Below are 12,210 nucleotides of genomic sequence, written 5' to 3'. Positions count from 1 at the left end.
GATGAAAAGCCAAAATTAGTATGACATCCTGACATTTAAAGCATACTCAGTTTTCACATACTATAAAATGTTATTTTTTCGCATACCCAAAATGCCTACTACTTAGAAACCAAGTACAGGTATTCGGACACAGCCAATGTTTGCTTTGTGTGGAAATAGGTGTGTATGTTGTGTATGTTTCATGTTGCAGGATCTCTTTATGTCCGATACTCAAATGGCCGAATATCATCTACATTTTATGTGTCTCACGTTGCTTGATAAATGGTATTCAACATTTGTCACTCAGTCTTGCCTTCTCTTCCCCACAACCTCACATCCACACACTTCTTTATCTCTCTCTCTCTCTCTCTCTCTCTCTCTCTCTCTCTCTCTCTCTCTCTCTCTAATTTAAGCTGAATGCCATTCTGACGACTGCTCCTCTTATCATCCTCCTCCATCTTGCTGCTCTTTCATTTCCTCTCCTCCTTATTGCTTTTCTTTTTAACATTTCTGAGCTGTGCAACTTTAACCCTTCGACCACCTGGCTGGGCGCTAACATCGCTTCTGACATCACACACACGCTGACCCCTCGTGACCTCCCATGGATCAACAGGGCGTTGTTCCCAGTGTCATTGCTGTTATCATTAGTTACCATCTCTGTCATTACTTACAATATTGCTACAGACAATACCACTAATAACAAGTATCTAACACTCAAAGCCTCTGCTGCATGTCCCCCCCCCCCCCCCCCACACACACACACACAGTCTGATAAAAGATGGAGAGCTTGTAACGTCTTGTAGGGTGACGTTTTGATAACCGTGTAAATCTTTCTCAGGCAAGGTGACTTTTGTCAATATAGTCACCTGTATTTACCCCCCCAAAAAATGAAACGGTAATTAGCTGCTAACGTGGCTATCATACAAAACTACAAATGGCTGTCTCAAGCTTCACTTACTCAGCAGGGCCATGATGATCTGGACGAGATCAAATGTAAGAATCTCTGGATTAACTATCTAATGTTAACTACATTTAGTAATGAATAAATTGGCAATATTTGTTTGAATTGACAGTTCTGTGAACTGTCTTGGGCAAATGTTTTATTGAAAATGCCTTTTATCTAGCTAGCTAGCTCATTGTTAGCTAGTTAGCAACATTAGCCTGGCTAAATGGCTAGTAGTTTATTGCATCGTATTGCTTGGTTTTCATTTGTGTCAACTATGAATTCAAACCACAGATTCAATTCCTCCATTTTGTACTTCACCTTTATAGATGCAGAACTGAAGACATTCAAGCAGCACTTTGAGAACAAGCATCCCAAGTCTCCAATGGTCCCAGTACTGGTTGATGTGCAGGCCTAAGTTTAAAAAAAAAAAAATTTTCATTTCACCTTTATTTAACCAGGTAGGCTAGTTGAGAACAAGTTCTCATTTGCAACTGCGACCTGGCCAAGATAAAGCATAGCAGTTCGAAATATACAACAACATAGAGTTACACATGGAATAAACAAAACATACAGTCAATAATACAGTAGAAAAAAAAGAAAAAAAATCTATATATAGTGAGTGCAAATGAGGTAAGATAAGGGAGTTAAGGCAATAAATAGGCCATGGTGGAGAAGTAATTACAATATAGCAATTAAACACTGGAATGGTAGATGTGCAGAAGATGAATGTTCAAGTAGAGATACTGGAGTGCAAAGGAGCAAGATAAATAAATAAATACAGTATGGGGATGAGGTAGTTGGATGGGCTGTTTCCAGATTGGCTATGTACAGGTGCAGTGATCTGTGAGCTGCTCTGACAGCTGGTGCTTAAAGCTAGTGAGGGAGATATGAGTCTCCAGCTTCAGTGATTTTTGCAGTTCGTTCCAGTCATTGGCAGCAGAGAACTGGAAGGAAAGGTGGCCAAATGATGAATTGGCTTTGGGGGTGACCAGTGAGATATACCTGCTGGAGCGCGCGCTACGAGTGGGTGCTGCTATGGTGACCAGTGAGCTGAGATAAGGCTGGGCTTTACCTAGCAGAGACTTGTAGATGACCTGGAGCCAGTGGGTTTGGCGACGAGAGTGAAGCGAGGGCCAGCCAACGAGAGCATACAGGTCGCAGTGGTGGGTGGTATATGGGGCTTTGGTAACAAAACGGATGGCACTGTGATAGACTGCATCCAATTTGTTGAGTAGAGTGTTGGAGGCTATTTAGTAAATGACATCGCCAAAATCGAGGATCGGTAGGCTGGTCAGTTTTACGAGGGTATATTTGGCAGCATGAGTGAAGGATGCTTTGTTCTGAAATAGGAAGCTGATTCTAGATTTAATTTTGGATTGGAGATGCTAAATGTGCGTCTGGAAGGAGAGTTTACAGTCTGACCAGACACCTAGGCATTTGTAGTTATCCACATATTCTAAGTCAGAGCCGTCCAGAGTAGTGATGCTGGTCTGGCGGGCAAGTGCGGGCAGTGATCGGTTGAAGAGCATGCATTTAGTTTTACCTGCATTTAAGAGCAGTTGGAGGCCACGGAAGGAGAGTTGTATGGCATTGAAGCTCGTCTGGAGGTTAGTTAACACAGTGTCCAACGAAGGGCCAGAAGTATACAGAATGGTGTCGTCTGCGTAGAGGTGGATCAGAGAATCACCAGCAGCAAGAGCGACATCATTGATGTATACAGAGAAGAGAGTCGGCCCGAGAATTGAACCCTGTGGCACCCCCATTGAGACTGCCAGAGGTCCGGACAACAGGCCCTCCGATTTGACACACTGAACTCTGTCTGAGAAGTAGTTGTTAAAACAGGCGAGGCAGTCATTTGAGAAACCAAGACTGTTGAGTCTGCCAATAAGAATGTGGTGATTGACAGAGTCGAAAGCCTTGGCCAGGTCGATGAATACGGCTGCACAGTAATGTCTCTTATCGATGGCGGTTATGATATCATTTAGGACCTTGAGCGTGGCTGAGGTGCACCCATGACCAGCTCTGAAACCAGATTGCATAGTGGAGAAGATACGGTGGGATTCGAAATGGTCGGTAATCTGTTTGTTAACTTGGCTTTCGAAGACCTTAGAAAGGCAGGGTAGGATAGATATAGGTCTGTAGCAGTTTGGGTCTAGAGTGTCTCCCCCTTTGAAGAGGGGGATGACCGCGGCAGCTTTCCAATCTTTTGGAATCTCAGACGATACGAAAGAGAGGTTGAACAGGCTAGTGATAGGGGTTGCAACAATTTCCGCAGATCATTTTAGAAAGAGAGGGTCCAGATTGTCTAGCCCGGCTGATTTGCAGGGGTCCAGATTTTGCAGCTCTTTCAGAACATCAGCTATCTGGATTTGGGTGAAGGAGAACTCAGGGAGGCTTGGGCGAGTTGCTGTGGGGAGTGCAGGGGTAGCCAGGTGGAAAGCATGGCCAGCCGTAGAAAAATGCTTATTGAAATTCTCAATTATAGTGGATTTATCGGTGGTGACAGTGTTTCCTAGCCTCAGTGCAGTGGGCAGCTGGGAGGAGGTGCTCTTATTCTCCATGGACTTTACAGCATCCCAGAACTTTTTGAGGTTGTGCTACAGGATGCAAATTTCTGTTTGAAAAAGCTAGCCTTAGCTTTCCTAACTGCCGTGTACTCCCGAAAAGTTTTATATCAAGGGGGCTATTCGATGCTAATGCAGAACGCCACAGGATGTTTTTGTGCTGGTCAAGGGCAGTCAGGTCTGGAGAGAACCAAGGGCTATATCTGTTCCTGGTTCAAAATGTTTTGAAAGGGGCATGCTTATTTAAGATGGTGAGGAAGGCACTTTTAAAGAATGACCAGACATCCTCTACTGACGGGATGAGGTCAATATTCTTCCAGGATACCCAGACCAGATCGATTAGAAAGGCCTGCTCACTGAAGTGTTTTAGGGAGCGTTTGACAGTGATGAGGGGTGGTCGTTTGACCGCGGACCCATTACGGATGCAGGCAATGAGGCAGTGATCGCGGAGATCTTGGTTGAAAACAGCAGAGGTGTATTTGGAGGGGAAGTTGGTTATGATGATATCTATGAGGGTGCCTGTGTTTATAGATTTGGGGTTGTACGTGGTAGGTTCATTGATAATTTGTGTGAGATTGAGGGCATCAAGCTTAGATTGTAGGATGGCCGGGGTGTTAAGCGTGTCCCAGTTTAGGTCACCTAGCAGGACAAGCTCTGAAGATAGATGGGGGTCAATCTATTCACATATGGTGTCCAGGGCACAGCTGGGGCAGAGGGTGGCCTATAGCAAGCGGCAACGGTGAGAGACTTGTTTCTGGAAAGGTGGATTTTTAAAAGTAGAAGCTCGAATTGTTTGGGTACAGACCTGGATAGTAAGACAAAACTCTGCAGGCTAACTCTGCAGTAGATTGCAACTCTGCCCCCTTTGGCAGTTCTATCTTGTCTGAAAATGTTATAGTTAGGGATGGAAATTTCAGGGTTTTTGGTAGTCTTCCTGAGCCAGGATTCAGACACGGCTAGGACATCTGGGTTGGCTGAGTGTGCTAGGGCAGTGAATAAAACAAACTTAGGGAGGAGGCTTCTAATGTTGGAGGTGGAATTTAAGTGTTCACTAAGGCATATTGAGCAGGGCTAGAGGCTCTACAGTGAAATAAGGCAATGAATACTAACCAAAACAGCAATGGACAAGGCATATTGACGTTAGGGAGAGGCATGCGTAGCCGAGTAATCATGGGAGTCCAGTGAATGGCTTCAGGCAGCTAGAGGCCCGGGGCTAGCAGCTAGCAAGTGACCACACCAGCTCAAATGGAGCTCTGTTTTTCCCGTGATTTACTCCTCCCGTGTATGATAGTTTTTGCCTGCCTCACTAACGACGCCTTTTGCCTATTCCCTGCCTGTACTTTAGCTTATCGGATTTCCTGTTATCTACCTATTGCCTTATCTCCCGGACGACATTACTAGCCTTTTCCCTGCCTGTACTGTTGCCCTTTTGGACCCCCTGTGTATGACCTTCTGCCTGCCCCTGGACCCAGCTACCTGCCTCCTCCTGTGGTCATTTGCAATAAACACCTGCTGCGCCCTGTTCTTGAATCCAGCTCTCTCTCTCCCCTCGTGTTCATTACATATGCCTTTTATGCCCCATGGTCCCTGAACTTTGGAACTTTGGAACTCTCCATCTTATCTCTATAAACCCACCCTACCTTCACCTATTTTCCCATCCATCTCCTCCTGATTTGATCACATCTGGACTCGTTTACACGTTTTAAAGTGGAGTACTGTTTTTGTGAGTACTGACAGAAAAAGAGGGAAAGAAAGAAAGACAGTGATAGACAAAGATCATCATATCATGTAGCTTGAAGTACAGATGCCACTGTCACTGTGCAGTACATGACACAGCAGAACCGCCCCTTCTCCTCACACACACACACACACACACACACACACACACACACACACACACACACACACACCACACACACACACACACACACACCACACACACACACACACACACACACACACACACACACACACACACACACACACACACACACACACTCCCTGCCACTGCCTCCTTACATCTTTAATTTTACGCATATTGTTACCGTGGCCACAGCCTCGTGATGTATTGTCCTTTATAATACTCCACATAATTGTTATGTTTTGTCAACGGCTGAAAATACATTTTGTTTGGACAGAAAAACACTTCTGCCATTTACCACAGCAACAATTCAATAAGCCTTTAGGTAATATACACACTCGCCCAAACGCTTTAACCTTTAACCGCACTGCACTCATAAATGTCAACTCAAGCCAAAGTAATAAAAATGTGAAGGGCCAGACCACATGACTTGACCAGGAAAACTTCAAGTTAGTCACTATAAAAGTTACTACACTTGCTATAGTTAACATCAATGATGGAATTATATAGGATATCCGTTTCTGAGGTAAATGAAGGACAGGTGTGTGTACCAGGAGGGAGGAGCAGATGTCAGGGGTCAGCTGAGAGCCAGACATTCAATGCCATAACCGGAACATTGGCCCATAGCACTACTCCCCATGTAAAAACATATTCTCCAGTGACCTGCTTTGTTTAGACTTCAGAACTGTGTGAAGAGGAAAAACCTCCTCATGTCTGTCTGGGATAGTCCTTCCTCAACTGCCCCGGTCACCATGGTGACTGACATTACAGGTCCTCCTGGTGACATCAGAGTGAATTGAGGTGAAATTGATAGTGATTTGTATTTGTATTATATTAGGGATTCCCATGAGCTGCCAAGTCAGCAGCTACTCTTCCTGGGGTCCGAACACATTAAGACACTTATATTACACATTAAACAAAAGATAAAACAATACATCATATACAAATGTTACACCACCACATATCCACAACACAAAATGTATGATACCACTATACAACAATATTACAATGTACGTGTGTGTAGAGCGTGTGTGCCTGTGTAGTTTAAACAGACAGCTGATGAAGTCAATCTCTCCTCCACTTTGAGCCATGAGTGATTGACATGCAAATCATTAATGTTAGCTCTCTGTGTACATTTTAGGGCCAGCAGCGCTGCCCTGATTTGAGCCAATTGCAATTTTCCTAAGTCCCTCTTTGTGGCACCTGACCACACAACTGAACAGTTGTCTAGGTGCTACAAAACTAGGGCCTGTAGGACCTGCCTTGTTGACAGTGTTGTCAAGAAAGCAGAGCAGCTTCCTGAGGCACTGCATTGCTTGAGGCGTGACTACAGACCCGGGTTTGATCCCAGTCCGTGACTGGGAGTCCCATAGGGCGGCGCACAATTGCCCTAGCGTCGTCTGGGTTAGGGGAGGGATTGGCCGGGGGGGCTTTACTTGGCTCATCGCGATCTAGTGTCTTCTTGCGGAGGGCTGCATGCCTGCAGGCTGACTTCGGTCGTCAGTTGAACGGTGTTTCCTCCGACACATTGGTGGGGCTGGCTTCCGGGTTAAGCAGGCGGGTGTTAATGAGCACGGTTTGGTGGGTCATGTTTCAGAGGACGCATGACTTGACCTTCGCCTCTCCCGAGTCCGATGGGACAAGATCATCATTGGATATCACGGAAGAGGGGAGAATAAAAAAGAAGGCAGAGCAGCACTTTATTATCGACTGTTGTATCAACATGTTTTGACCATGACAGTTTACCATCCAGGGTTACTCTAACCAGTTTAGTCACCTCAACTTGCTCAATTGAAGCATTATTCATGACAAGATTCAGTTGAGGTTTATGGTTTAGTTAATGATTTGTCCCAAATACAAAGCTTTTAGTTTTTGAAATATTTAGGACTAACTTATTCCTTGCCACCCATTCTGAAACTAACTTCAGCTCTTTATTAAGTGTTGCAGTCATTTCAGTCGCTGAAGTAGCTGACATGCATAGTGTTGACTCATCCACATACATAGACACACTGGCTTTACTCAAAGCCAGTGGCATGTCGTTAGAAAGATTTAAAAAAGGAAGGGGCCTAAACAGCTGTCCTGGGGAATTCCTGATTCTACCTGGATTATGTTGAAGAGGCTTCCATTAAAGAACACCCTCTGTGTTCTGTTAGACAGATAACTCTTTACCCACAATATAGCTGGGGTGTAAAGCTATAACACACGGTTTTCCAGCAGCAGACTATGATCGATAATGTCAAAAGCCGCACTGAAGTCTAACAAAACTGCCCCCACAATCTTTTTATCATCAATTTCTCTCAGCCAATCATCAGTCATTTGTGTTAACACTGTGCTTGTTGAATTTCCTTCCCCATAACAGTGCTGAAAGTCTGTTGTCAATTTATAGTAAAATAACATTGTATCTGGTCAAACACCATTTTTTTCCAAAAGTTTACTAAGGGTTGGTAACAGGCTATTTGGTCAGCTATTTGAGCCAGTAAAGGGGGCTTTAATATTTTTGGGTTGTGGAATTACTTTTGCTTCGCTCCAGGCATGAGGGCAAGCACTTTCTAGTAGGCTTACATGCGGCGCCATCTGTATAAGATGGCACCGAAGAACATGGCTGACGTTTTACATTCTCCCAACCAATTGTGCTATTTTGTTATTTTTTTTGCATTTTGTTTAACTTGTTTTTTTCCTTATTGTGTACATAATGTTGCTGCTACCGTTTCTTATGACCGAAAATAACTTCTGGACATCAGAAAAGCGATTAATCACTGTGAACTGGAAGAAATATTTTCCCTTAACGAGTCCGAGGAGAAGGATATCCTGGTTTCACTGAAACAGGCCCAGATCCACACCTTTTGCAGGAAGAAAAGATGCCGGAAAAGAGGTCCAAATCGGGCACCATTCTGAGAATCCGGAAGCGAGCGAGTAAACTCCCATTGCCTTCCATTCTTCTTGCTAATGTGCCATCATTGGGAAATTAAATTGATGACCTATGATTAAGATTATCCTACCAATGGGACATTAAAAACTGTAACATTTTATGTTTCACTGAGACGTGGCTAAACGAAGACACTGACAATATAGAGCTAGTGGGATTTTCCATGCACCAGCAGAACAGAGACGCTACCTCTGGTAAGACGAGGGGTGGGGGTGTGTGTCTTTTTGTCAAAAACAGCTGGTGCGCGATGTCTAATATTAAAGAAGTCTCAAGGTATTGCTCGCTTGAGGTAGAGTACCTTATGAATAAGCTCTAGACCATCTACCAAGAAAGTTCTCATCTGTATTATTCGTAGCCGTCTATTTACCACCAAAAAGTGAAGCTGGCACTAATACCGCTCCCAACCAACTCTACAAGGCCATAAGCAAAGTGAAAAAATACTCACCCAGAAGCGGCGCTCCAAGTGGACGTGGACTTTAATGCAGGCAAACTTAAATCAGTTTTACCAAATTTTTATAAGCATGTCACATGTGCAACCAAGGGGGAAAAAATCCTAGACCACCTTTACTCCACACTCAGAGATGCATACAAAGCTCTCCCCCGCCCTCCATTTGGCAAATCTGACTCGAATTCTATCCTTCTGATTCCTGCTCACAAGCAAAAACAAAAGCAGGAAGTACCAGTGACTCGCTCAATACGGAAGTGGTCAGATGACGCGGATGCTACACTACAGGACTGTTTTGCTAGCACAGACTGGAATATGTTCCAGGATTCATCCAATGGCATTGAGGAATACCCCACCTCAGTCATGGGCTTCATCAATAAGTACCACAGGGACTGTACGTACATATCCCAACCAGAAGCCATGAATTACAGGCTCGTTATCGAGCTAAAGGCTAGAGCTGCCGCTTTCAAGGAGCGGGAGACTAATCCAGAAGCTTATAAGAAATCCCGCTATGCCCTCAGACAAACCATCAAACAAGCAAAGCGTCAATATAGGATTAAGATTGAGTCCTACTACACCGGCTCTGATGCTCGTCGGATGTGGCAGGGCTTGAAAACTATTACAGACTACAAAGGGAAACCCAGACGCGAGCTGCCCAGTGACGTGAGCCTACCAGATGAGCTAAATGTCTTTTATGCTCGCGTCGAGGCAAGCAATACTGAAGCATGCACGAGAGCACCAGCTGTTCTGGATGACTGTGTGATAACGCTCTCTGTAGCCGATGTGAGCAAAACCTTTAAACAGGTCAACATTCACAAAGCCGCTAGGCCAGACGGATTACCAGGACGTGTACTCAATGCATGCACGGACCAACTGTCAAGTGTCTTCTCTGTCAATTTCAACCTCTCCCTGACCGAGTCTGTAATACCTACAAGTTTCAAGCAGACCACCATAGTCGCTGTGCCCAAGGAAGCAAAGGTAACCTGCCTAAATGATTACCATCCCATGGCACTTACGTCGGTAGCCATGAAGTGCTATGAAAGGCTGGTCATGACTCACATCAACAGCATCCTCCCGGACACCCTAGACCCACTCCAACTCGCATACCGCCCCAACAGATCCACAGATGACGCAATCTCAATCGCACTGCACACTGCCATTTCTCACCTGGACAAAAGGAACATAAATCCAAGATGGCGTAGCAGTGCAGACGTGGTTTGTCGTCCTCTCGTTTACTTTTTGTATTTTTCATCTTTTTTTGTATATATTTCAATTTATTTTCGATCTCTTTTCTATTTTTAAATTAACCTGTTAGGGCTAGGGGGCAGTATTTGCACGGCTGGATAAAAAAAATGTACCCGATTTAATCTGGTTACTAATCCTACCCAGTAACTAGAATATGCATATACTTATTATATATGGATAGAAAACACTCTAAAGTTTCTAAAACTGTTTGAATGGTGTCTGTGAGTATAACAGAACTAATTTGGCAGGCAAAACCCTGAGACATTTTCTGACAGGAAGTGGATACCTGATGTGTTGTATTACCTTTAAACCTATGCCATTGAAAAACACAGGGGCTGAGGAATATTTTGGCACTTCCTATTGCTTCCACTAGATGTCACCAGCCTTTACAAAGTGTTTTGAGTCTTCTGGAGGGAGATCTGACCGAACAAGAGCCATGGAACGATGATGGCCCATTAGACACCTGGCGCGCGAGTTCATGTTGGGTACCCTCGTTCCAATACGTTATAAAAGAGTATGCATTCGTCCACCTTGAATATTATTCATGTTCTGGTTAAAAAAGGCCCTAATGATTTATGCTATACAACGTTTGACATGTTTGAACGAACGTAAATATATTTTTTCCCCTCGTTCATGAAGTGAAGTCCGGCGGGCTTAGATCATGTGCTAACAAGACAGAGATTTTTGGACATAAATGATGAGCTTTTTTGAACAAAACTACATTCGTTATGGACCTGTGATACCTGGAAGTGACATCTGATGAAGAGAATCAAAGGTAATGGATTATTTACATAGTATTTTCGATTTTAGATCTCCCCAACATGACGACTAATCTGTATCGCAACGCGTATTTTTCTGGGCGCAGTGCTCAGATTATTGCAAAGTGTGATTTCCCAGTAAGGTTATTTTTAAATCTGGCAAATTGATTGCGTTCAAGAGATGTAAATCTATAATTCTTTAAATGACAATATAATATTTTACCAATGTTTTCTAATTTTAATTATTTAATTTGTGATGCTGACTTGACTGCCGGTTATTGGAGGGAAACGATTTCCTCAACATCAATGCCATAGTAAAACGCTGTTTTTGGATATAAATATGAACTTGATAGAACTAAAAATGCATGCATTGTCTAACATAATGTCCTAGGAGTGTCATCTGATGGAGATTGTAAAAGGTTAGTGCATCATTTTAGCTGGTTTTATGGTTTTGGTGACCCTGTCTTTGAATTGACAAAACATTACACACAACTCTTGTAAATGTACTGTCCTAACATACTCTAAATTTATGCTTTCGCCGTAAAACCTTTTTGAAATCGTAAAACGTGGTTAGATTAAGGAGATGTTTATCTTTCAAAGGGTGTAAAATAGTTGTATGTTTGAAAAATTTGAATTTTGACATTTATTTGGATTCAAATTTGCCGCTCTTGAAATGCACCTGCTGTTGATGGAGTGCACCACGGGGGGGACGCCTGCGTCCCACCTAGCCCATAGAGGTTAAATATACCTTCCGGTAACCCGCCTCACTCAATGTGACAGGGATCCGCTATTTCTTTTAGACCTTATAGCCAGTACCTCCATCAGAAGCTAGCTATCAGAAGCTAAACAGCTACTAGCTTTTTAGTCATTGTTAGCCACTGCTAGCATCCTTTACCTTCTGCACAGTTTTTCTCCACTACAACGTCGGAATCCTGCCGTAAACCCTGGAACATTACTCCTGATCATCACAGCTAGCTAGCTGCCACCGAGTGACCCAGCCTCGAAGCTAGCCCTGAGCTAGGCCCACCTCCCGGACCACTCTGTGATCACCCAGCTACCCAGCCGATGCCTCCCGGACACGGCTAGAATCCACTACTTCTACCGGATACATGCCGTAAGCTCTGGACCTTTGCAGTGGATCATCGCCGCTGGCTAGCTGCTACCGAGTGGCTATAGTGGATAATGCCCCTGCCCCAAAGCTAGCACCAGTTAGCCGCGAGCCAGGCGCATCTCCCGGCTAGCAAACGAAATTACAACAACTACAATACCTCTTTCACCATCTGGCTCGGACCTTTTGTCGACACGACGCCCTGCCGTACCACCACGACTGGTCAGCAGACGTAATTCCATCCGCTGTGCCCTCAACCGGCCATTGCCAGACATCGGAGCAGACGCTTCTACTTACCCCGGCTAACTTTAAACACCGTGTCTCCCGTGTGCTAGCGTAGTAACGACTACGGTGCGGCTTCCCTGCTCCATCTATTGC

The sequence above is a fragment of the Salmo salar genome, chromosome 22 (genome assembly GCF_965601325.2).
Source record: "Salmo salar chromosome 22, fSalSal1, whole genome shotgun sequence".
Taxonomy (NCBI): domain Eukaryota; kingdom Metazoa; phylum Chordata; class Actinopteri; order Salmoniformes; family Salmonidae; genus Salmo; species Salmo salar.
This window is presented reverse-complemented; position numbering follows the sequence as displayed.